This window comes from Cervus canadensis, chromosome 14, assembly GCF_019320065.1.
Source record: "Cervus canadensis isolate Bull #8, Minnesota chromosome 14, ASM1932006v1, whole genome shotgun sequence".
NCBI classification, from domain to species: Eukaryota; Metazoa; Chordata; class Mammalia; order Artiodactyla; family Cervidae; genus Cervus; species Cervus canadensis.
Genome location: NC_057399.1, coordinates 50,285,905 through 50,311,126, shown reverse-complemented (window position 1 = coordinate 50,311,126; position 25,222 = coordinate 50,285,905). Strand labels below are relative to the sequence as shown.

Sequence of the window (25,222 nt, the reverse complement as noted above, 5' to 3'; positions counted from 1 at the left end):
GTTATTTCCTTTATTGATAGGTTCTGTCTCACTGCCTTCTTTGGGTTAGTTCTCCTTGCCCGATGTTCAAGCGTTTTTCAATAAATTAAATAACAGAGCATTAAAACTGAAATTTTGGCTATGACCCTTTGAGAATAGATAACTAGCTACCAAAGGCATTTGTAATATAGAGTTTCCTGTGAGAGTTTCAGAAATAGATGTGTGAAAAATACATGTAAGACTCTTGTGTAAGAGAATTCTTACTTCCATTTTAGTTATATAAAAGGGCTGAAAACAAAAACTGCCAAAGAATTGTGCGTGAAGCTCTTGTTTTGAGAGGGTACTACTCTGGTTTCTATTGCGCTCCAGTGGGTGAACTACAATGTGGGTGGGGAATTTAATATGTGTCTCCTCTAGAACAATGCACTACTAATTAGGAGGCTGAACTAATGATCTAGTGATAGTAGACTAAAGGACCAAGACATAAATAACTACACTCTAGGATTTTCTGAAACAAAAGATCTGTATTTCTGTGGGCCAGACAAGGCCTTCAAACCCAGCAGAAAGAAAGCTGGCGGGCTTATCACATCCTGTCCACATAACTCTTAAAGGACAAAAACTGCTGTCAACAGAAGGGTGTTAAAGGTATCCTCAGATTCCCAGGGAATGAAGAAGGAATAAACACGAAGCTGAAGATGATTTTATCACCCTCAAAAGAGCAATCCGAGTGAGAACTCTCTCAAGATAAACAACGTGCCTGTGGGATGCGCCTCATCTAAAAAGTGTCAAAACCAGATCACCACAACTATCCTAGGCAATAACTATGTCTTAGCTCTCTTTACCTCATTACTCTCTCAGCTTTCATTCCAAGGAAGCCAGGAATCTTGATTCATAAGATGGGTAAGGAGAGGGAGAATGGTGAACTAATGGAAAGATATCGAATCTTTCCCCTATAAAGTCTTCCCCTTTGCAACAGGCCCAACATGGAAGAAAAGAGGAAAAGCCACAACCTTCTATCACATTTGCTGTCATATTGTAACAAAGAACAGAACATTGTAATTATAGAATTGGAAATTCTTTTCTGCAACTAAAAATTACTGCACACCTTTGTATTTCCTGGTGGCTGAGATGGTAAAGAATCTGCCTGCAATGCAGGAGACGCAGATTGGATCCCTAGGTTGGGAAGATCCCATGGAGGGGGGCATGGCTCCCCACTCCAGTGTTCTTGCCTGCAGAATCCAATGGACAGAGGAGACTGATGGTCTACACCCATGAGGTCGCAAAGAGACAGACACGACTGAGTGGCTAACACTTTCACTTCTCACTTTTTTGTATTTCCTTAAGAGAAATCTTACTGTCTGCCCAAATGTTCATTCAGGGTCAGGAGCGAAATTAGCCCCAGTGAGCAGATATACAGGAACTATGGAAGACCAAATAAGTTGCAGTGCTTGTGCAGTGTCCTTGTTACCATGACAATCTCCTCACATGATAAGAAGTCTGATGATTCTTGAGTGATCTGGTCCACGGCCCACCCCAGGCCATATCTTCTCCTCTAGCTTTCCTGATTTACCCAGTCTCTGCCCACATACAAATGATGCAAGATAAGCATTTTGCAAGTGTGCCTTTTCCATTTTTTTCAGTTTCTATTAAAAAATAATCCTTTAGTGAATTTAAACCTACTTCCCTGAACCTTCTATCATGTTGCCCTTATTTCTGCCTTTTCTAGTTACACACAATAAATTAAGTGCCTCTTTCATATGATAGCTCTTAAGGTTCTTGCAAAGAGCCATCATTATACAATTTTTTTCCAGCCTGCTATGCTCCACATTAAACAATTCTAGTTTCCCTGCTCTTGCTCAGTACTTTTCATCACTTTCACAGACAGATGTCAACAGGTTAGAAAGCATGCCGCCTCTCCCGAAGACAAATGAATAGCACTTGTTCTGCAACTATGAGCTACAGTGGACATTTTCATAATGATATACTGATATGCCTTACAAATTTAAGATTTTTGATAAAATGGTAGATCTCTGGAGTTAATAGTCAAATACTTATTTATGAGAACTGAATGCCCGTTCTTCATTTCCCCTGTTCTGTGTGGGCCTTCCTAGAGTAATGCTCTTGGCCTCTTGCCCATCTCTTACTCATGCATCCCAGGAGGATGTGAGCTGCCAATTTCATGAGTGATGACCATTGCTTTAGTTTTTATAACAGTAATCTATTAATAGGTCATAGGCAGTGGGAATTAAGTCTCTTCCCTCTCAGCCCAATACTAGGAAAAGACAAGGACTTGGAGAAAACCAAATTTTCCTTGGGGTAAACGGTGCTAACACATAGACTGACAATAAGGCAAGAATGAGAGCTAGCTGGTGGGGAGGAGAGAGACTAGAAATAACATTTTATGATCATTTTCTAAGCCATATTTTTCAAACAGAATTAACTATGATACTCCCATCAAATTTTATTAATTACTAGTGAAGAAAGATGGGAGAAGGCAATGGCAGCCCACTCCAGTACTGTTGCCTGGAAAATCCCATGGACAGAGGAGCCTAGTGGGCTGCAGCCCATGCAGTCGCTAAGAGTCTGGCACGACTGAGCGACTTTCCTTTCACTTTTCACTTTCATGCATTGGAGAAGGAAATGGCAACCCACTCCAGTGTTCTTGCCTGGAGAATCCCAGGAATGAGAGTGGCTGGTGGGCTTCCGTCCATGGGGTTGCACTCAGACACGACTGAAGTGACTTAGCAGCAGTGGAGAAAGAATGGGCATTAATTACTGTTGTTGTTCAGTTGCTCAGCTGTGTCTGAGTCTTTGCGACCCTATGGACTGTAGCATGCCAGGCTTCCCTGTCCTCCATTATCTTCTGGAGTTTGCTCAAACTCATGTCCACTGAGTTGGTGATGCCATTCAACCATCTCATTCTCTGTCACCCCATTCTCCTGCCCTCAATCTTTCCCAGCATCAGAGTCTTTTCCAAAGAGTCAGCTTTTCCATTAGGTTGCGAAAGTATTGGAGCTTCAACTTCAGCATCAGTCCTTCCAAAGAATAATAGGATTGATTTCCTTAAGGATTGCCTGGTTTGATCTCCTTGCTATCCAAGGGACTCTCAAGAGTCTTCTCCAGCACTACAGTTCAAAAGGATCAGTTCTTCAGTGCTCAGCCTTCTTTATGGTCCAACTCACATCTATACAAGACTCTTGGAAAAATCATAGTGGGTTTTTATTAGCCCCTAAAATCTCAGTATTTGGTCCTCTGATTTGGTGTTTAGGAAAAAAGATTATGAATTGTATTTGGAGAATGCTTAAGGACTTAGACTTAAGTAAACTTGGACCACAAGGGACTTTGACATGGACTGACCACAGTAGCTAATTGTGGCTAATACTTATTAGCTGGGGGCTTCCCTGGTGGCTCAGTGGTAAAGAATCCACCTACCTATGCAGGAGATGAGACACAGCCTCAGTCCCTGGGTCAGGAAGATCCACTGGAGAAGAAAATGGCAACCCATTCTAGTATTCTTGCCTGGGAAATCTTGTGGACACAGGAGCCTGGCAGGCTACATCCGTGGGGTTGCAAAAGATCAGACATGACTTAGCAACTAAACAACAACTTATTAGCTGAGGTTATTTTTAATGGGTTAGAGTGTTTTGAAAATTCAAGATAACAAAGCATTAATGTGTGATCCTCAGCAAATGACCTTGAAATATACAGGTATAACTTTTATCTAAACAGCACAGCTGAGGCAGATTTAATTATATAGCAAAGAGTGTTTGTATAGATGAGCTTTTTAAGAATTAGGAGAATGACTTTTTAATGACTTATTTTTCTCAGTGTGATTTGCAGACAAGAAGGCCAGGCCTGCAAAGGCAGTTGAGTTATGCTAATGTCACAGAGCACTAATAAGACTGCAGGTTCACACTGCTAGTGCCATGCCTAGGTAGAGCGCACCATTAGCTGGAGGCTTCCCTGGTGTCTCAGTGGTAAAAAAATCCATCTACCAATGCAGGAGATGAGATACAGCTTTAGGCCCTGGCACTAGCAGTGTGAACCAGAAGAGTAAGGTACCCAATAGGTGAAAGATACCCATGGTCCACTTTTCTCAGTTCTTAGGATTTAATATATTAAAAGAACAAAATGTCAGTGATTTGGTCTTTTTCATTCCGTCTCTGCCTGTGACCATGAGAACATGATACTGGAAAATGAATCTTTGGGGAACCAAAACTTCTCTCAGATGCGCTGTTTCTACAGCTAGAGGGAAAGTAGAAGGGGATAAAGAATTAATTATTGTATCACCTGATCCTTTTGTCTAAGCTAAAATGAGGGCAAAATAAACAAACAAAAAATGAGAAAACATGTCCTCACTAGACATGCAAAAAGGAAATGATAAAGGGAGTTCTTCAGACAGAAGAAAAATAACCCCCAATTAAGAAGCGTGTAAATTCAGGAAGAGATAGCAAGCAATGGAAATTGCAACCACATGGGATAAACCAAAATAAATCAACTCAAAAAAATGTATCACAGTATAATTGTTATTGTTGTTTTGTCACTAAGTTGTGTCCAACTCTGGCTTCTCTCTCCATAGGATTTCCCACGCAAAAATACTGAAGTGGGTTGCCATCTCCTTCTCCAGAGTATCTTCCCAACCCAGGGATGGAAATCCATGTCTCCTGCATTGGCAGAGGGATTCTTTACCACTAAGCCACCTGGGATTGAATATTGTTGTATTGAAAGCTGCTCAGTTGTGTCCGACTCTTGGCAAGCCCGTGGACTATACAGTCCTTGGAATTCTCCAGGCCTGAATACTGGAATGGGTAGCCTTTCCCTTCTACAGGGGATCTTCCCAACCCAGGGAACCAACCCAGGTCTCCCACATTACAGACAGATTCTTTACCAGCTGAGCCACCAAGGAAGCCCAAGAATACTGGAGTGGGTACCCTATGCCTTCTCCAGTGGATCTTCCTGACCCAGGAATTGAACCAGGGTCTCCTGCATTGCAGGTGGATTCTTTACCACTGAGCCACCTGGGAAGCCCCGAATTATTAGACTGGATAAAATAGTCAAACTTTATGACATGCTATTGTAAGAAAACCACCTTAAATACACAAATTACAAAAAAATGTAAAAATAAAAAGGATATACATTAACCAATAATAAACTTGTATAACTATTAGTAATATCAAAAACAATTTCAAGGCAGTGCGGGAGATAAAGATATTTCTCAATGATAAAGAACAGTAGACCAGGAAGGTATTATTTTCATCTGCATCAAGTAAACCAAATACATAGAAATAGATCCAACAATATATTCAGTGAAAAATTTAAAATATTATTGGGAAGAAATTTTTAAATCTAAATAAATAAACATAGGTTGCTCATGGAGTAGAAACCTCAATATTATAGAGATATCAGTTCTCCCCAAATTGATTTTTAGATCCAGTGCAATCCCAATCACAATCCTGAAAGTTTTTTTTTTTAAGACAATGACAAGTTGATTCTAAAACTTACATGGAAAATAAAGGCCAAGAATAGCAAACATGGTCTTGAAAAAGAAAAAATCTATAAGATTTATCCAAATATCATGGCTTACTATAAAGTGGTAGCAATTTAAATAGTATGCTATTGCTAAATGCAGTTAAAAAATACCAGTGTAATATATAGAAAAATAAAAAGACACATGACCTAGAAGAGAGAGTACAGACACGTACCTACATAAATGTGGTTCTCTTGCCTATAACATAGGTGATGCTACAGTGTGGTGAAGAAAAGGTAGTCTTTTCAGTAAATCATCTGGGTCAGTATATGTTGAAAACTAAAGTTAGTCTTACTCTAAACACAAATATCATTTCCAGATGGATCATAAACCCCACTGTGAAACATAATACAATAAAGATTTTAGAAAAATATTTTCAAGAATTTGCATATTCTTGCATTTTACTTAAATTACTTAATAAGGACACAAAACAGTAACTGTGAAGGAAAAAATAATTGGACTATGTTAAAGCTTTGACGAGTTTAATAAGACACCTTTAAGATAGTCAAAACCATGCTACATGGAAGCAACCTAGATGTTCCTTGACAGATGAGTGGATAAAGAAGGTGTGGTACATATATATAATGAAATATTACTCAGCCATAAAACGGAATGAATTTGAGTCAGTTGTAGTGAGTTGGATGAACCTGGAGCCTCTTATGCACAGCGAAGTAAGTCAGAAAGAGAAAAACAAGTATCGTATATTAACACGTATACATGGAATCTAGAAACATGGTGCTGACGAACTTAGTAGAGAACAGACTTGGGGACTCAGTGGGGAAGCTGAGGGTGGGACAAACTGAGAAAGTAGCATTGACATAGATACACTATCATGTGTAAAATAGATAGATAGTGCGAAGTTGCTATACAACACAGGAAGCCCAGCCTGATGCTTTGTGATGACCTAGAGGGTGGAGTTGAGGGGACATGGGGGAGGTTCAACGGGGAGGAGATACATATCTATCTATCTATCTATATGACTATTTGTGCTGTTGTATGGCAGAAACCAAGAAAGCACTGCAAAGCAAATTTACACATGAAACTAATTTACACATCCACCAATTAAAACATCAAAATAAAAAAGTCATGCTACAAAGTAGGAGAGAATATTTGTAAGATATATACTGACAAGATTAATATACAAAAATATATAGAATTTCTATAAATCAGTTAAGGCAATGGCAGAAATGTGCAGAAGACTTCACAAAAGAATCTCTCTAAATGGCCGTAAGCATACAGAATAATGCTAAATATGATTATGTATGAGGAAAAATAAAAACAACCACAAAACATTCATGGCCAGTTGATTTTTACCTAATGGGCCAAGAAAATTCACTGGGTTGAAAGAGTGGTCTGTTGAATAAGTGGTACTGAAACAACTGGATATCCACAAACAAAAGTATAAAGTTGGAACCCTACTTCACACTGTATACAAGAATTAGCTCAAAATGGATCAAAGATCCATTGGAAGTGCTAAAACTATAAAATTCTTCGATTAAAAACACAAGTGCAAGGGGGAATTGATCAAGGTCATGGAGGAGGATGATCTAGTTCCTGCCACAAACACATCAAATACATCTACACGTGGAATAGTGCCCACTGAAAACTGACAGAAACTCTGCAACCAATTCGGTAAAAAAGATTAACATGAAATCAGATAGGAAAGGAAGGGAAGGGATCAGGTTGGGACCTGTGCTTCTGGGAAGGGACTGAGAAGAACAAGGAGATCTGCCCTGGGGAGTAAGCAGTTCAAGCCACACACTGGGCATCGTAGTCCTGGCATCGAACCCAGGGAAGGCAAGCCCCCTCATTGGTTGGAGGGCTGCAGGAATGAACAAGAGGGCTGTAGGAAGCCTGCCCGTGAAGAGGGCATGAACGCTGGCTGGCTCCTGAGGCAGGGCACAGAGGGTGGTGGGCTGAGGACTACTCCATTATCTGCCTGGTTTCCCATGATGGCCCTGGCACATGCCCAGTCTGAACTGAGCAAATGCTCCAGCCCCGCTGACTTCGCCTCACAGCTGGAATTAGCACTGCCACGGAGGGGGAGAGACCTTGGCCATGGGACGCAGGGGTGACTTGATCTCATGGTGGCATCTGAACACAGCGGGGGCAGCCATTATGGGTGCTTACAAGCTCATCAGGATGGGTCCCGATCTCTGATGCTGGCTGGACCACCACAGTCTCCACTGACACACATCAAGAGCCCACACAGGCCTTGCCTGCCCAGCAGCAGGATTTCACAACAGGATGGGGTGGCAATGGCTGGGGGAGTGATTGATTGTGAGGGACCAAGGAGACTCAGATGCAGGAGGGGCTGGCGCCTGCACGGGTGGCATGCTGGAAGCAGCCCAGACCTCTGTCTGGCCAACCTGGTACAGCCCACGTCCCCTCATGGGCCCCTCTTGCTCTAGTACTGCTCCCCTTGATGCTTCTGAACTGTGGTGTTGGAGAAGACTCTTGAGAGTCCCTTGGACTGCAAGGAGATCCAATCAGTCCATCCTAAAGGAGATCAGTCCTGAGTGTTCATTGGAAGGACTCATGTTGAAGCTGAGACTCCAATACTTTGGCCACCTGATGCGAAGAGCTGACTCAGTTGAAAAGACCCTGATGCTGGGAAAGATTGAGGGTAGGAGGAGAAGAGGATGACAGAGGATGAGATGGTTGGATGGCATCACCGACTCAATGGACATGGGTTTGGGTGGACTCCAGGAGTTGGTGATGGACAGGGAGGCCTGGCGTGCTGCGGTTCATGGAGTCTCAAAGAGTCGGACACAACTGAGCGACTGAACTGAACTGAACTGGGACAAGAGTGCTGGTGCTGGGAGAAGGGAGACCACATACTGAAAGGGAATCCATCCAGTTTGCCCAACCCTCAAGGCTACTGCTCCATCAACTTGGGACCTGTCCTGCCTGCTATAGGGCAGTGATGGCCACTGAACAGAAGGGAGGCCCCATCTCAGCTGGCTCTGGCTTTAGTTCCTTCATCTTTGGCCCCACCTCATACTAAGGTGAAAGTTGCCAGTGCACCCTGAGGAAAGACATGACTTCTGTTCACATCAAATCCATCTCTCCCACCAAAGGTACTGGGTATACACAGACTGGGCTTCCCAGGTGGCTCAGCGGTAAAGAGCCCACCTGCCAATGCAGGAGCTGCAGGAGATGCAGTTCAATCCCTGGGTCAGGAAGATCCCCTGGAGAAGGAAATGGCAACCCACTCCAGTATTCTTGCCTGGAGAATCCCACGGACAGGGGAGCCTGGTGGGCTACAGTTCATGGTGTTGCAGAGAAGACACCACTGAGTGACTAACATAGACATCATTTCCAATACCTCAGCCACTGATGTCAAAAGACTCTTTGGAAAAGACCCTGATGCTGGGAAAGATTGAAGACAAAAGGAGAAGAGGGTGGAAGAAGATGAAATGGTCAGACAGCATCACTGACTCAATGAACATAAATGTGAGCAAACCCTGAGAGACAGTGAAAGATAGAGGAGGCTGGTGTGCTGCAGTACATGGGGTTGCAAAGAGTCAGACATGACTTAGCGACTGAACAAAAATAATCAATCACTTGGTGACAATTTTTGGACCAGAGATGACAACAATCAGACTTTATGGGGAAATTTATTAAAGACTATCCCTTCAAATTGAAAAAATTTTTTAATAATATACTCTTGTAATAGTTGACAATTAATTTCAAATGTTTTTAAGAATATTGGTCATTTGGTCATTTGATTTTTTCATTACTATCTATGACCATGATATCCAATGTCACTGATCCTCTCCTGCTAAAAAACTTAGCAAGTCTCCAAACTGGAAATGAGAATAAAGAGACTTGATTTTTCTTAGTGAGTTGATGCTGGTCCCTGGGGATTACCAGTCTTTTTCTAGACTTTCTCATAGAACTCCAAATATTAAAGAGACTGAGTTCAGAATTATTTGCCTAAAGTTTTGAGAATCTATATTACCCTATGTGAAAACTTGGAATTTACTCATCTCCAGCTTTGAGGGTGTTTCCAAATAGTAATAATCAGCATGTTTCCATGTTAATCTGTATATGTGCAAAGGAGTTTAAATTTCCATATAATCCCTGTCTTTATAATCAGCTACTACCTCTGATCATTCATGCTTATACTAAAATAAATAATTTTGATATTTATAATATTACAAGCTGTGCATCTCCTTAAGGGGATTAAAAAATCTTCTTATTAGCTACTAAATTTTTTACACTCATAACAGTCCACAACATTTTCAAGGCTGAATTCAATTCCAATTCCCTGCCTTCACATTAAAGCCTACATAAACTGCTCCATATGAATAGTTATTTAATATTTTATTAGAGCTTTTAATTTTACTCTCCCCCTCAGTAAGTTATTCCCCTGCTTACAAATGTTATGGTCAAAAAATTCTTCCCAAGAGCTAATATGATTTTCCATTCTGTGTTTCCTACCATTCTAAAAGGACTAGTTACATCTTTCCTAGGCCCCTTCCCATTCTTCTCTAACAAATACTATTTCTTTATGTCCCCCTTCCCATTTCTAATACCAACTGTTCCCATAAACTCACAAGCAGAACCTGCCCTAACTGAGCAGAGCATATATGCTAAGATCATCAGTATAGAATCAGAAAACTGGGTTCAACCTAACTCTTGAGTATAAATTTTAAATTACTTAAATTCTGGTATCATTATAATAATATTACAATAGAGATAATATTTATTATCTATTCTATAAGGTTATCATGTAGATTATATGATACGGAATATGAAGTCAATACTTACTTGTACTAAAGCTCAATAGTGTTATCGTTATTTTTATAGTAGTTAAAATGTTTTTGGTGGCAATAAAATAGCCAATATTATTAGTCAATAAAATAGCTAGATTAATTAAAAAGGGGGAGGGAAGGGAAGAGTATTTGAATGACACAGTGGAAGAATTTGAAAATTGGTGCTTTACATACACAGCAATTAGGGTCACTCAGGGGCCACAGCTTCAGGGGTCTAGTGCCATCAGCATTCATGGCACACAATACCAAATGTGTTCTAGGTCTTCATTCTAAGATTCAAATTTGAGGAGACAGCATCTTATTGCTCTAATATGGTTCAGGATATTTAGTACTCCTGCATCCATGCCCCTAGAACAGGAATACACAGACATTATCACTAGAGATCCACTCCTCTGTATGAAGCTAGCACCAGAAAAGGGGGCACTGGGCAGCCACCCCTCCTGCTGCTGTCTTCCATTATATATGTAGTCTTCTCTTATATGTATATACATATAATGTAAAGAGATAGAGGAAAACAATAGAATGGGAAAGACTAGAGATCTCTTCAAGAAAGTTAGAGATACCAAGGGAACATTTCATGCAAAGATTGGCACAATAAAGGACAGAAATGAAAAAGACCTAGCAGAAGCAAAAGAGATTAAGAGGAGGTGGCAAGAATACACAGAAGAACTGTACAAAAAAGGTCTTAATGACCTGGATAACTATAATTATCATGGTGTGCTTACCCACCTAGAGCCAGATATCCTGGAGTGTGAAGTCAAGTGAGCCTTAGGAAGCATCACTATGAACAAAGCTAGAGGAGGTGATGGAATTCCAGTTGAGCTATTTCAAATCCTGAAAGATGATGCTGTGAAAGTGCTGCACACAATATGCCAGCAAATTTGGAAAACTCAGCAGTGGCCACAGAACTGGAAAAGGTCAGTTTTCATTCCAATCCCAAAGAAGGGCAATGCCAAAGATTCTTCAAATTACCACACAGTTGCCCTCATTTCACATGCTAGCAAGATAATGCTCAAAATCCTTCAAGCTAGGCTTCAATAGTACGTGAACCAAGAACTTCCTGATGTACAAGCTGGATTTAGATAAGGCAGGCAAACCAGACACCAAATTGCCAATACCAGCTGGGTCATGGAAAAAGCAATATAATTGCAAACATACATCTACTTCTGCTTCATTTGACTATGTGAAAGCATTTGTATAGATCACAACAAACTGGAAAATTCTTAAGGAGATGGGAATACCAAAACCACCTTACCTGCCTCCTGAGAAACCTGTATGCAGGTCAAAAGGCAACAGTTAGAACCATACATGGAACAATGGATTGATTCAAAATTGGGAAAAGAGTACATCAATGCTGTATATTGTCACCCTGCTTATTTAACTTCCTTGCAGAGTACATCATGCAAAATACCAGGCTGGATGAAGCGCAAGCTGGAATCAAGATTGCCAGGAGAAATATCAATAACCTCAGATATTCAGATGACATCACAATAATGGTAGAAAGCAAAGAGGAATGAAAGATACTCTTGATGAGGTGAAAGAGGAGAATGAAAAGCCTGGCTTAAGACTCAACATTCAAAAAACTAACATCATGGCATCTGGTCCCATTGCTTCATGGCCGGTAGATGGGGAAACAATGGAAACAGAGAGAGACTTTATTTTCTTGGGCTCCAAAACACTGCAGATAGTGACTGAAGCCATGAAATTAGAAGATGCTTGTTCCTTGGAAGAAAAGCTATGACAAACCTAGACAGCATATTAAAAAGCAGAGATGTCACTTTGATGACAAATGCACATATTGTCAAAGCAATGGTTTTTCCAGTAGTCATGTACAGATGTGAGATTTGAACCAAAAAGAAGGCTGAGAACTGAATAATTGATGCTTTGAACTGTGGTATTGGAGAAAACTCTCCAGAATCCCTTGGACTGCAAGGAGATCAAACCAGTCAATCCTAACAGAAATCTTTCATCAGATTAGAATATTCATTAGAAGGACTGATGCTGAAACTGAAGCTCCAATACTTTGGCCACCTGATGTGAACAGCTGACTCATCAGAAACGACCCTGACGGTGGGAAAGATTGAGGGCAGGATGAGAAGGGGCAACAGAAGATGAGATGGTTGGATGGCATCATGGACTTGAAGGACATGAGTTTGAGCCAACTCCGGGAGATGGTAAAGGACAGGGAAGCCTGGTGTGCTGCAGTCCATGGGGTCATGGAGAGTCAGACACAACTGAGTGACTGAAGAAATACAACTACTACTTTTACAAGTTTTACTACTGCTGGTGCTACATCTCCTTTTATCATTATTGGCAAGCCATTCTCACACTTTATCTAGAATCAATTAAAAGCCAGATAGTAAGTACTACAAAAATGCTTGCCCCACAGATCATGCTGGGCTGAAAAATTGTCATTGTTGTCCCTTGTGATACCATAAAGAAAGAAAAGAAAATCACATTAAAAGATTTATTTGGAAAAATTTATCTCTATCATTTTAAAGAACAATAATTCTATTCACAGACATGAATAAGGCTAATGCACCAAACCTGAAAAAATGCATAACAATGATAACTAGCTTTTAGAGACTTTGCTATGCCCTCTAATTTGCACATTATTTCTGACTTTACCTTAACACAGTCTAAACAATGTTAAATTTATGCATCATTTCTGCCTCTACCTGGCATAGTATTGCAAATATGTGTTTATAAAATAAGACAATTAAGGTAGGTTTAAATGATCCAATTTGGATTAAATTATTTATTTAAATCATTATTTACTTAAACAAGTAAGTTGCTATGGCTATTACATTTCTTTGCGTAAATATTGCCAAGCACTTTCAGCAATATTTACTAGAATAAATATTGATAAATAAACATGTACCTGATAGATAACTATAAGGTATAATTATAATTAGGAAGCTATAACTAGAAAATAGGAAATTAAAATGATTGATCTAGTATTGTCTTTACTATTTCCCCTAATTGAAGGGCACCTTGCTGGTACACTAAGGAAAAAATCCTTTTTGATGGATTAATCCTATTAAGAGTAGCAGCTAAAATGCAAGGTGGGGGGAAGAATTAGCAGGTGAGTAAGAAATTATTCACAATTGAGTATACACATCTTCCTTGATTTATGATGGAGTTACATCTCCATCCTAAGTTGAAAAACTCCTAAGTTCAAAAAGTTTTTAATACACCAATTACCAAACATCATACTTAGCCTAGCTTTCCTTAATTTTGCTCAAAACACTTGCATTACCCTACAGTTGGGCAAAACCATCTAATACAATGCCTATTTTATAGCAAGGTATTGGATATCTCATGTAATTTATTGAATACTGCACTGCAAGTAAAAAGCAGAATGGTTGTATAGGTACAGAATGGCTGTTAAATGAATCAGTTGTTTACCCTCATGATTGTGTGGTGTGGCTGACTGGGAGCTGTGGGTCACTGCCGCCGCCCAGCAACAAGAGAGAATAGCATACTGTGTATTGCCAGTCCAGAAAAGATCAAAAGTCCAAATTCCAAGTACAGTTTTTTTTTTTTTTTTTTTTTACTGAATGGATATTGCTTTCACACTCTTATTAACTTGAAAAAACCTAAGCCAAATTCTTATTAAGTCATGGACTGTCTACATATGTGGTAATGGAAAAAGCAATGACTTTGGAGTCCAAAACCCCAGGGTTCAATTCTACCTCTGCCATTCAATTGATGTGCATTCATAAATTCATTCCAAAATTTATTTGATCCCCAGTGTCTTCATCTGAAAAACAGGCACAATAGAACCTACTTCAAGTTATTACTCTGAGAGGACAATGCACCAATGGTGCTCAGGGTCTAGAATGGAGCATGGCATCCACGTATTGTTGGATCACTTCTTTCTCCAAGGCAAAGTGGAAACCAACTTATTTAGCAGTTGAAGAAGGTAAAATAATACATGGGGCTTCCCTGGTGGCTCAGATGGTAAAGAATCTGCCTGCAGTACAGGAGACCCAGGTTCAATCCCTGTAACATTTACCCAAAGAAATGTAATAGCCATGACATTTACCCCCAAAAGGGTGCAGAAGACCCCTGGAGAAGGGATTGGCTACCCACTCTAGTATTCTTGCCTGGAGAATCCCAGGGATAGAGGAGCTTGGCGGGCTACAGTTCATGGGGTCACAAAGAATCGGGCATGACTAAGCGACTAAACACACAGAGCACATAAAATAATACATACAATTTAACCCTTTCAAAAGCACAGAACACGTTATATTAAAATAACACTCAAGCTTTTTATAAAAATTGTCAGGACTTCCCTGGTGGTCCAGCGGTTAAGAACCTGACTGTCAATTCAGGGGACATAGGTCTGATCCCTGCTTCAGGAAAATTCCACATGCTGCTGGGCAACTAAGCCCAAATGCCACAACTACTGAAGCCCGCACGCTCTAGAGCTCACACACCACCGCAACTATGAGCCCATGTCCTGCAGCTACTCATGCCGGCGTGCCTAGAGCCCACGCTCTGTATCAAGAGAAGCCACCGTGCATTGTAACTAGACAGTAGCCCCTGCTCACAGCAGCTAGAGAAAACCTACACACCGCCAAAAATAAATAAATAAATGTCAGGCATGGCATCTCAATGAGAATGCAAAGTACAGCCATATTTAAAGACTCAGATTAGTCAAGAGATTCGCTCAAGGCCAAATGGAAATCTGTGGTCAAGTCAGAACAAAGGCCAAAGTCTCCTGACTTTAGCTAGGTGCTAAAATGCACACTTTGCTGAGCTGCAGGTGGCATCTATTCCAGGGTTTGGGGTGCTGGCCACACATTAGCCCTCCTCTCTGTCCTTGAATGTCAGAGCAGCAGCAAACACAAGTAGGTAGAAAATCAAAGATCTGTGTTCAGAGCATCCACAATGTGTTGCCTGTGTAAAAAAACAAAGTTAAATCTGTGTAAGCAAAAAGAACAAACAACATACTGAATAAAGAAATCTTGGTTTGGGGAAGAGAAAAAAAGGATGATGTGTATGGAGGAAAAAAGTACCCACTAGTGTAGTTTACCTTGCCAATTCAGCAAGGGCCAATCACCTCTCTGTTTGGATGCCTTTTTACCACCCCATCCCATCCTGTCTCAAAAGAATAGCTTAGTTATAACTAAAGAAGCCAGTAGACTCAGGGTAGCTTCTAGTTGAAGACATACAAAATGGGGAAATGAAGGAAAAAAAAAACTAGGCTATTTTGCCCAAAATATTTATGGAAATCATGCTGCAGAGCTCCTCAAGAAAAAATAAAAGAGGATTATGCTGAGGTGAAAGGAATCAGGATGAGGATGAAAGAAAACTAAGCGTAGAGAAGAAAGGCCTTTCATGGGATTTGTACTGCACATGTGCACTTATTTTATTCAGAAGAGTGTTGCTACAGAACCCAGCAGGGGTAACTGTTATTTATCTCTGGTTATTAGCCAAGCCTAAATTGTGTAACAAAAATAACAAAAGATTTTCTTTACATCTAATTAGACATAAAGGCTAGAACAATGTTCTTGTGAAAGGATGCTTTTAAGATGCTTTTTTGGAATTGAAATAGTAACAACATTTGTTTTGTGTGGTAAACAGAAGCCTTTTGGCAGTGCAGTTGCTTTCATTTTGAAACTGCCAAGAATTATTTGCTTATCTATGGAATTTCAACTACTTTCTGTGCCTGTGAGTCATATGGATACTAGAATAAACGGGGCTACAGAGAACATTGGGGTTTACTGTGGCCATAGGCAACTTCCCCTGCAGACACACAAACATACACACACAGACACACACGTGCACACACACACACACCAGGTACCCACACTACTCCTCTAGGAGCAGAGGGTAGAAGAAAAGACAGAAGAGAATGTAAAAGAAGAGAAAGAAGACAGACAGAAGTATCACCAGAAAAGAAATGCAAGGAAGGAAGGACAGGTGAGAGAAGGACGGAAAAGCAATGTCAGGGAGAATGAGAGAATTCCTAGATGCAAGATTAAGGTAGAAGGGAAAAGTGTCAAAAATTAATAAAAAGGAAGCACAGAAGGGACAGATGGGAGATATCAAGACGGAACATAGACAGCGAACAGAGTAATAGGAAAAAAGTGGGAAAAGGCTTGGAAAGACTTCATGAGGCAAGAATAGCCTAATACAATTTGAAAAGAGCTGTGGAGTTCTCTAAATGATAATGGTATTTGACAGTATGATATTTATAGCTGTTTCCAGCTCTCTCTGAATACTATATAGGATTATCCAGATTTTCTGGGGTTTATCACCACAGGCATGTAGGATTAACAGCCTGATGAAGTAAAGAATTATTTTCCAATCCAGTTCTTAGGCTTGTATAGCACTCTTCCCTGACTATGGTACATAAAATACAATAACTGAGGGAAAGAAAGGGTGTATAGCTGTATGTAGACATTCCCCAACTTACAGTGGTTCAGTTTAGGGTTTTTTGACTTTATGATGGTACAAATTTGATATGTACTCAGTAGAGATCATACCTCAAAATTTGAATTTTGATCTTTTCCCAGGCTAGAGACAATACTATGTGGTGATACTCTCTAGGCCATTCCTAGTCACCTTCTTGGTCAGGGATGTCAACAACTGATAAACATTTGCAACCATTCTGTACACATACAACCAATTCTGTTTTTCATTTTCTGTATTCAATAAATTACATGACATATTCAACACTATTATAGACCACATTTTGTGTTAGATTATTTTTTCAGCTGTAGGCTACTATTACTGTTCTGAGCATGTTTAAGTTTGGCCAGGCTAAGTTCTTATGTTCAGTACATTAGGTGCATTAAATGCATTTTCAACCTTCGATATTTTTAACTTAGGATGGGCTTATTGGACATAATCGCATCTTAAGTTGAAGAAGATCTTTAAACTAAAAGAAGAAATTCTTTAAACTAGGTTTAATAACTACTAGGTTCAGAGAAATCCACTAAATTAACAAGCATTATGTAGCACCAACTGTGTGTCAAGCTTTGTGAATTCAGTGGGAAAAAATGTAGACATAGCCTCTGCCTCCCAGAGTTGAGAGCCCAGAGTGTGGTAAATGGTATGTCAGAAGAAGTACGTAGCTATAGGTAGCAGGTAACCAGAGACCCAAGTCAATTCAAGTGGAAAGTAATAAAACTGAGTCAAAACTTACAAAAATAGATAGCTAGTGTGAACCTGCTATAAAGCACAGGCAGCTTGGTACTCTGTGATGCCCTAGGGGTGGGATGGGAGGAGGATGGTGGGAGGGAGATCCAAGAGGGAGAGGATACTTGTAGTTGACTCACTTCATTGTTCAGCAGAAACTAAAACAACAATGTAAGCAATTATGTGCCAATAAATAAAATAAAATGAAATTAAAATATACCAAAAGCACCCCACCCCCGGACCCCGCCCCAAAAGATGGTTGAAAGCTAATCAGGCAAAGACTAAAAGGAAGGGAGGGGTGTTGTGAGGAAACAAACGGAATGTTTAAGGTGGAAGGATTAACTGAACAAAAGAATGGTCTCTTTGCTTTATAAGAAGTCTCTCTCTGCATCCATTGGCATGATGTATGATGTTGAGTTACAATGCTGTAGGGAAAGCAGAACCATGTTGTGAAGGGACTTACTTGTTTGCTATGAATTTAGGACTTTATAATAAGGACAATAAAATGCTATTGAAACATTGTTCAGTGGGGATTAACACTACAAAAATTTTTACCTTCTAAATATCATTCTTTGGAAAGTAGATGAGAAGTAGCCAAGACTAATGTCTAGTAGTTCAGTTAATAAGCTCTTACAATAAGCCATAGAAATAGAAGAAGGTAGTCTAGACCAAGGCAGGAGCAGTGAGGTGAGAGAGAGAAGGATCTGGATTCTCAAGATAATAATCTGCACTATCAATGAAATTCAGTAATTCACTAAAAGTGGAGAGATCAAAGTGAAGCCCAGAGTCAGTGTGAACAGCTCTGAAAATGGTGTTGCTTTGTATAAAAAGGGAGTTGTTAGTAGAGAAGTTAGAGGAATGTCAAAAATGACAGCAAGAGGCATTCATCATCCTTAGCGATTTGTTAACAGAACTGAATAGTCCTGTGTTGAGTTTTTCCTTTTATAGATGTATATTCATTAACAAATTCAATAAAGGTTTACTGAATGACAGACTGAATTCCAGAATGGATGTGAGGGAATAAACACATGAAGAAATACATGAAGAAATGGAGGAGTAAATAGATGAGAGAAAATTCACAGGAGGAGGAAGACAATGGGCACAGGAAAATATTTTTATTCTCATTAGCAAGGGTGGTAAATCTTATACTCAAAATGGAGTCAGTCCCCCAGTTTCAGGTAGTTTAATACCCGTGATACTCAATGCAGAGCAAAAAATAAAATAAGAGAAACACTACTGAGGCCTGATGAAACTTCGTTTAAGAATGCAAACAGAGGTTTGCATACTTTATAGGCATTGATTTTACCCAAGGAGATGAACAGTTATAAATAATGGTATCCTTGTTAATGCTTTCAAAGAAGCCCAATTTAGACTTCAGGCTCTGGCATAATGAGTGTTGACGTCTATCTCACCATTTCCTCAGATGTGTACATGCTTATTTAACGATCATTTTTAGTATGATTTATAAAAGACAAATAAGATAGCAACATGGTTTCATTTCACCCTCTGGAAACAGAACTCTCTGGGAGTTTTAAGGCCAAAATGGTGAAAACAAACAGAAAGATCTAATAGAAATTAATTCTTGACTTGCTGCATTTTAGCACCTCTCTGGCCACACATACTTGCATAGATGTATAAGTGAGGGTGGAGAAGGGGCGTCAGCTAGTGTGTGTGGAATTATCACATCATCACCTGAGTGAACTCTTCCATCCCTTGCTGTCAGTGCAACTCAGACAAACTCATTTCTCACTCAATTGTCAGCACACTTAAGAATTCAGAATGCAGACAGGGCTACTACTAAAGGATAGGCTGCTTTCACTGATAGCAACGTCAGTATGTAAGGTAAGAACTTATAAATCTGTCAGGATAGTGCATAATCTTAGGAGCTCATGACAGAACATGTGGCTATGAGTCAAAGCAGAACAAACATGACTGTTCTTATGCTTAAATTATCCTGGTGATTTCTACATAAGAATTTCTATTAATATAGCTAAAGTTCCAGTTTGTTCAAAATTTCTCCCCAAAATAAAACTTTTTGTTCTTAAATTAATAGCTATTAGAGAAAACATTCAAAATAGAAGACTCTAAAAAGGATTTACCCTTATTTCATCATGATATGTTATTTGACCTTTACAAGCCTTTTTTTTTTCTCATTTATTTTTATTAGTTGGAGGCTAATTACTTTACAATATTGTAGTGGTTTTTGCCATACATTGACATACAAGCCTTTTTCCTCTTCCTTTTAAAGTGGCAATTCTTATTTTGGGGGATTATTGGAATTGATAAATGCTTTAGCACATGTAAACATTTAACAAATGTGATATTGACCCATATGAAGTGTGCAGTAAAGGCTGACATAACTGATATTTTTTTTTTTAAATCAAGCTAAACACTATGGAAAACAATCCAGGAACACTTTCTCCCCCAACTACTGCCTTAAAAACGTGCTGGGCTAGATTTCTTTGCTGGTCCTAGACAACACCTGGAGTGATTCTTTTGGCTTTCTGGTCACTTTCATTTACACAGAAAAAAGAAAAAAATCACACTTTGGCAACAGAGAATTTCGGCTATTACACAGCCTAGTCAAGTCTGAACCAAAACTGCAGTTTCATACCCAATTCAGTCTCTCCTCACATCAGTTTATATATGACACAGGCTGAGAAACCTCTACGGAAAAACAGGCTTTTACTCTTTTTGCTCTTAGACTTTTTCTTCCCTCCTTTTATTTGCTCCTCCTTTCCCCTCAGATGCTATTTGGTCCTTTTCCTCCTGCATTATATCAGGACTCAGGAGGAGGCTGGGTTTGGGAAATGAGCGTAAAGAGCTGCTGTTACCTGACCACTCGTTCTCTTAGTGTGGCAGATGCCAAACACCCGTTTTCTTACCAAGCATATTCTTGGCTCTTTCATAGGCCTCACAGTGATCTTTTTATGACACAATTTCCTCAAACAAAGAAAGCAATAACCACCTGAACCCTTGCCACTGTTTATCTCTTGCTTCCAGCAGATAGCCTAGAGCTTCATACTGCCAGGCGCTCCTTGCCCAAGCAAGCTATGCTCATGAGCATAGTTCCATCAAACTATTTTCAACTCTACCTTTTAAGGTAGAAAACTCATGTCTTCTTGTCAAACCAAAACTTGAAGATTCCATCTGCTTCTCACTGCCCTCCTCCCTTGGCCTGTTGTCACAGACCTCTCCACCCACCCCCAATTTAAGAATTCTCCAGGCAGGAGTGAAACTGCCTGTATGTATTCATATACACTCTCAAGCTCTCCGAATGCATGTCAAGCACTTCTAAAAACTGCTTCCCTCTCTCTTCTCCTGTCTTAGAAGCGAGTAAGTAGACTCGTCTCTAGCTCAGCAGACATTCAGCTCAGGTGTGAGATGCCATTTCCCCAGCTTGCCACCACTTCCAAAAACTTCAAGAGATTTCCTTGGAGCCTCCATCACTCAACTTGGGGTAAAGGAGAAGACAAAAACAAAAATACTTTACGCCTAAGCCTATTATTTCTAACTTCTACAACTTTTTTATTCATTCTCTCTCTTTTCATCATATCAGTTGAACAGTGTATGAGAAAAGAAGTTAAAGGATTTTCTTAAAGCCTAGAGGTGATTTCTAATCTATAGCATTATTAACACTCTGGATAAGATCTTTGTGGAGGCAGAGCTGTACATTTTAGGATATTTAACCAGGTTCCTGCTTCCTACTCACTAGATGCCAGAAGCTTTCTTCCCCCTTGAGGTATGACAACCAAATATGTCTCCAAACACTGCCAGATAGTCTTTGGGGGCAAAATTCCCCCTCGTTGAGATTCACTGTCTTAGAGGCATGGCACCCAGTTGCATCTGGGTGTTTTCTCAGAGATTTTTTGCTTGCTTTGGGTTTGACCTAAAATTCTGAGACAACAGAAAAAATCCATATAGTTATACTACTTTCCCAACTCCTACATCCATTAATTTAGTGGAAATTCACTTTTTATTCACTAAATAAATCTTCATGTTCTGCTAGGTACCAGGCACTATCACAGGCATTAAATGAGATAAGACTCTGGCTTCTGGGAGCTTACAGATTAGAGATACTAGAGGCAAAAATACAGCATTCAGCAGATGGATAATATGATCAAAGTGGTTTCTGAAGGAGACTACCTGGGCATCATCATGTATGATGAGAACAGAAGGAAGTTTCAAACCTGGAAAACCAGTTAGGAGGCAGTCGCTACAATAAAACAAACAAAAGAATTTTAAAGGGAATAATGATCTGGATATGACTCCAGGTCATGAAGAGCAAAGAATAAAAGAGTGAAGTTTGGGGAAAAAAAAAACCATGATGGCATTTTATAAAGTGGTTGGTTAGATGGAAGAGAAGAAATAGATACATGTCTTCATTGGTTTCCTTCATAGGGAATTATCACAGTTTTCCTTGCAGATATGGGATTGCTGGGATTAAAAAAAAAGCAAAACCTGCAAGGCAGATGACTGTGGAAAAAAACAAGAGTTTTCATTGGGTTTTTGGATATTTGTATGTGGTAATTTTGATTTGAGGGCAGATTATTCAAGGTTATTCTGTAGACAGAAATTCGAAGTGAGGACTTCCCTAGAAGAGATGTATTGGTCTTCACCTCATTTTTCTCTGAAACCCCTAAAATAAATATAAATGAACTGGTTGATCTTTCAACTCTGTTTTGAGAAAAATAGCTTATTGACAATTCAGATTCACAAAGCAGCATCCAGGCCATCCAACAATAAAATCCAATCTTTAAACCATCTCTGATGACTTTACCTAAGCAGAAGCAGCCTATTCTGCACAGATAGGAGACGTAAGTCTTCATAGGCCCTTAACATGACAGATATTTTAGAAACAAAGACTAGTAAGAAATGTAAGAAGCTTTCGTTTTAAATAACATGGTCAATGGTGAGCACTTGTCAAAAGTGGAAGCTAAAGTCACTCAGTCGCGTCTGACTCTTTGCCACCATGGAATTCTCCAGTCCAGAATACTGGTTAGTGGGTAGCCTTTCCCTTCTCCAGGGAATCTTCCCAACCCAGGAATCGAACCCAGATCTCTTACATCGCTGGTGGATTCTTTACCAGCTGAGCCACAAGGGAAGCCCTGTTAAAATAAGCAGGTTCCAAATATAGTATAAAAATGTAACTCCAGTAGCTATAGGATTGTTTAGCTAAAAAATATTTAAAAATTAAAAATTTAATAGAACTAGAATTTGACCTATTTCTTCTTCCTGTCATTTCTCCCTTTGCTCAACTGCAGTTTCTCAAATTTTAGATCAAGAAGGTTAAATTGAAGGAATTTTTGCTCTTTGGGTATGAACCTATTATCTCATTATCCTCTCATCCTTCTGCCAGTCATTCTCCAACTTTCATGCTGGTTTCTTCATTCTCTATTTCTCTCTTGCTTCTGTTGAGAAGTCTAAGAACATTTTTAGGAGTTTTGTAGTCCTGGGTTCAAATCTCAAGTACACCTTTACAAAGTTATTCTATAAATTCAGGCAAGTCTTTCTCTAAGATTTCTTTAAGATTAAGAGAACATTTCCTTACAAGGCTTTATGTTAATTAAATAAATTAAAGATGCACAAGTATGGAATTCATTTTAGTTGTTTTTTTTCCCCTTTCCTTCTCCCTCTGCTAAGTGATTGGTAACAGGAGATACGAAAGGCATGACATCGCTATTTTGTACTTGCTTTTACATGAAGGCTTCCCTGGTGGCTCAGATGGTAAAAAGAAATCTGCCTGCAATATAGGAGACCTGGTTTCAGTTCCTGGGTGGGGAAGATCCCCTGGAGGAGGAAATGGCATCCCATTCCAGTATTCTTGCCTGGGAAATCCCATGGACAGAGGTGCCTGGTGGGCTACAGTCCATAGGGTTGCAAAGAGTTGTACACAACCGATCAACTTAACATTTTCACATGCTGAAACAATAGTAAAAATATAGGTATTTTATGTACAATCTGAACAATGTCAAGCCTACAAAACAATAAAAATATGTATAGAAAAGAAATGCTATAATGCAAACCGTTATTAACAGTGATAATTCTGGATGATGAAAAAACAGATGTTTATCTTTTCCACCATTCTGTTTCCCTATCTTTGTATAATAAATATTTAATTTCCTAATGAAAACCATAAATGAACTTCATGGCAAAAGAAAGGAAGTTTCTAGAGTAAAAGAAATTCCAATATTCTCATTAATGAAAGCAGAGGTTATTGGATTAACTAGTAACTCAGAAAAATAAGCCTCAAACTAAATAAGATAATGTTCTTTCAATTTTCTCTATACTATAAGTGGAACAAATATTAGTACCCATGGAATATATCCTCAATCTCTGTTTATGGTACTGACTTTGGGCTTTTTTAAAAAAAATTAAAATAAGTATTTTCCAATCAAGATAACAGCATTAATCTAATCAGATTTTAATACATCAATTTTTCTTATACAGATAAATACTAAATAGTATGATCGTTGTTGTTGTTCAGTTGCCCAGTCATGTCCGATTCTTTTTGAGCCCATGGGCTGCAGCATGCCAGGACTCCCTGTCCTCCCAGAATGATCATCACTGTGGCTTAGACAAGTCTTCTTTTATAACACAAGTACAGAACAAATCTCGATAGTTAGGAATATATATCCATCGCTCTCCAGCTCAATTTTGTCTTCATTTTGCTGACTCCCTAAGAGGTACTCAAAATGTCTAAGTACTGCAACAATGGAAGTCTAATCTACATACTACTTTATAATTTTAATTCAGAATAACATGGACTCTACTTAAACTATTGCCTCTTTCCCCTGCTATCCCAGCAATGACCTTCAAAGGGAAAAATGAAGACTTCAGGAACTTTCTTACCATGTTGCAATTACTCATTTACTCATCTATTTTCTTATCACAATGCATTCTCCTTTAAGACAAGGGAGATGTTTCAATCTTTTTTGTTTCACCCCATCAGTTGACAAGGCTATATATTGTTACCCTGCTTATTTAACTTATATGCATTGTACGTCAAGCAAGACCCCGAGCTGAATGAAGCACAAGCTGGAATCAAGATTTCTTGAAGAAATATTGACAACCTCAGATATGCAGATGACCTCATTCTTAGGGTAGAAAGCGAAAGGAACTAAAGAGCCTCTTGATGGAGGTGAAAGAAGAGATTGATAAAATGGGCTTGATACTCAGCATTAAAAAACTAAGATCACGGCATTGGATCCCATCACTTGATGCAAATAGGTGGGAGAAAAGTGGAAACAGTGTCAGATTTTCTTTTCTTGGGTTCCAAAACCAGTTCAGACAGTGACTGCAGCCATGAAATTAAAAGACACTTGCTCCTTGGAAGAAAAGCTATGATAAACTTAGGTAGCATATTAAAAAGCAGAGACATTACTTTGCAACAAAGGTTTGTATAGTCAAAGCTATGTTTTTTTTTCCAGTAGTCACGTACAGATGTGAGAGTTAGACCATAAAGAAATCTGGGTGCCAAAGAATTGATTCTTTCGAATTGTGGTGCTGGAAAAGACTCTTGAGAGTCTCTTGGACTGCAAGATCAATTCAGTGACTCCTAAAGGAAATCAGTCCTGAGTATTCATTGGAAGGACTGATGCTGAAGCTCCAATACTGTGGCCACCTGATGCAAAGAACTGTCTCATTGGAAAAGCCCCTGATGCTGGGAAAGATTGAAGGCAAAAGGATAAGAGGGCAGCAGAGGATGAGATAGATAGCATCACTGACTCAATGGACATGGAATTGGGTGAACTCCAGGAGATAGTGGAAGACAGAGGAGCCT

General features: G+C 39.4%; 1 pseudogene; it reads left to right on the top strand.

Annotated features, from left to right (window-relative positions):
• The first annotated feature begins 7,590 nt into the window (after nucleotides 1-7,590).
• The window catches only part of LOC122452961, a 52,278-nt pseudogene continuing 34,646 nt past the window's right edge, over nucleotides 7,591-25,222 (top strand).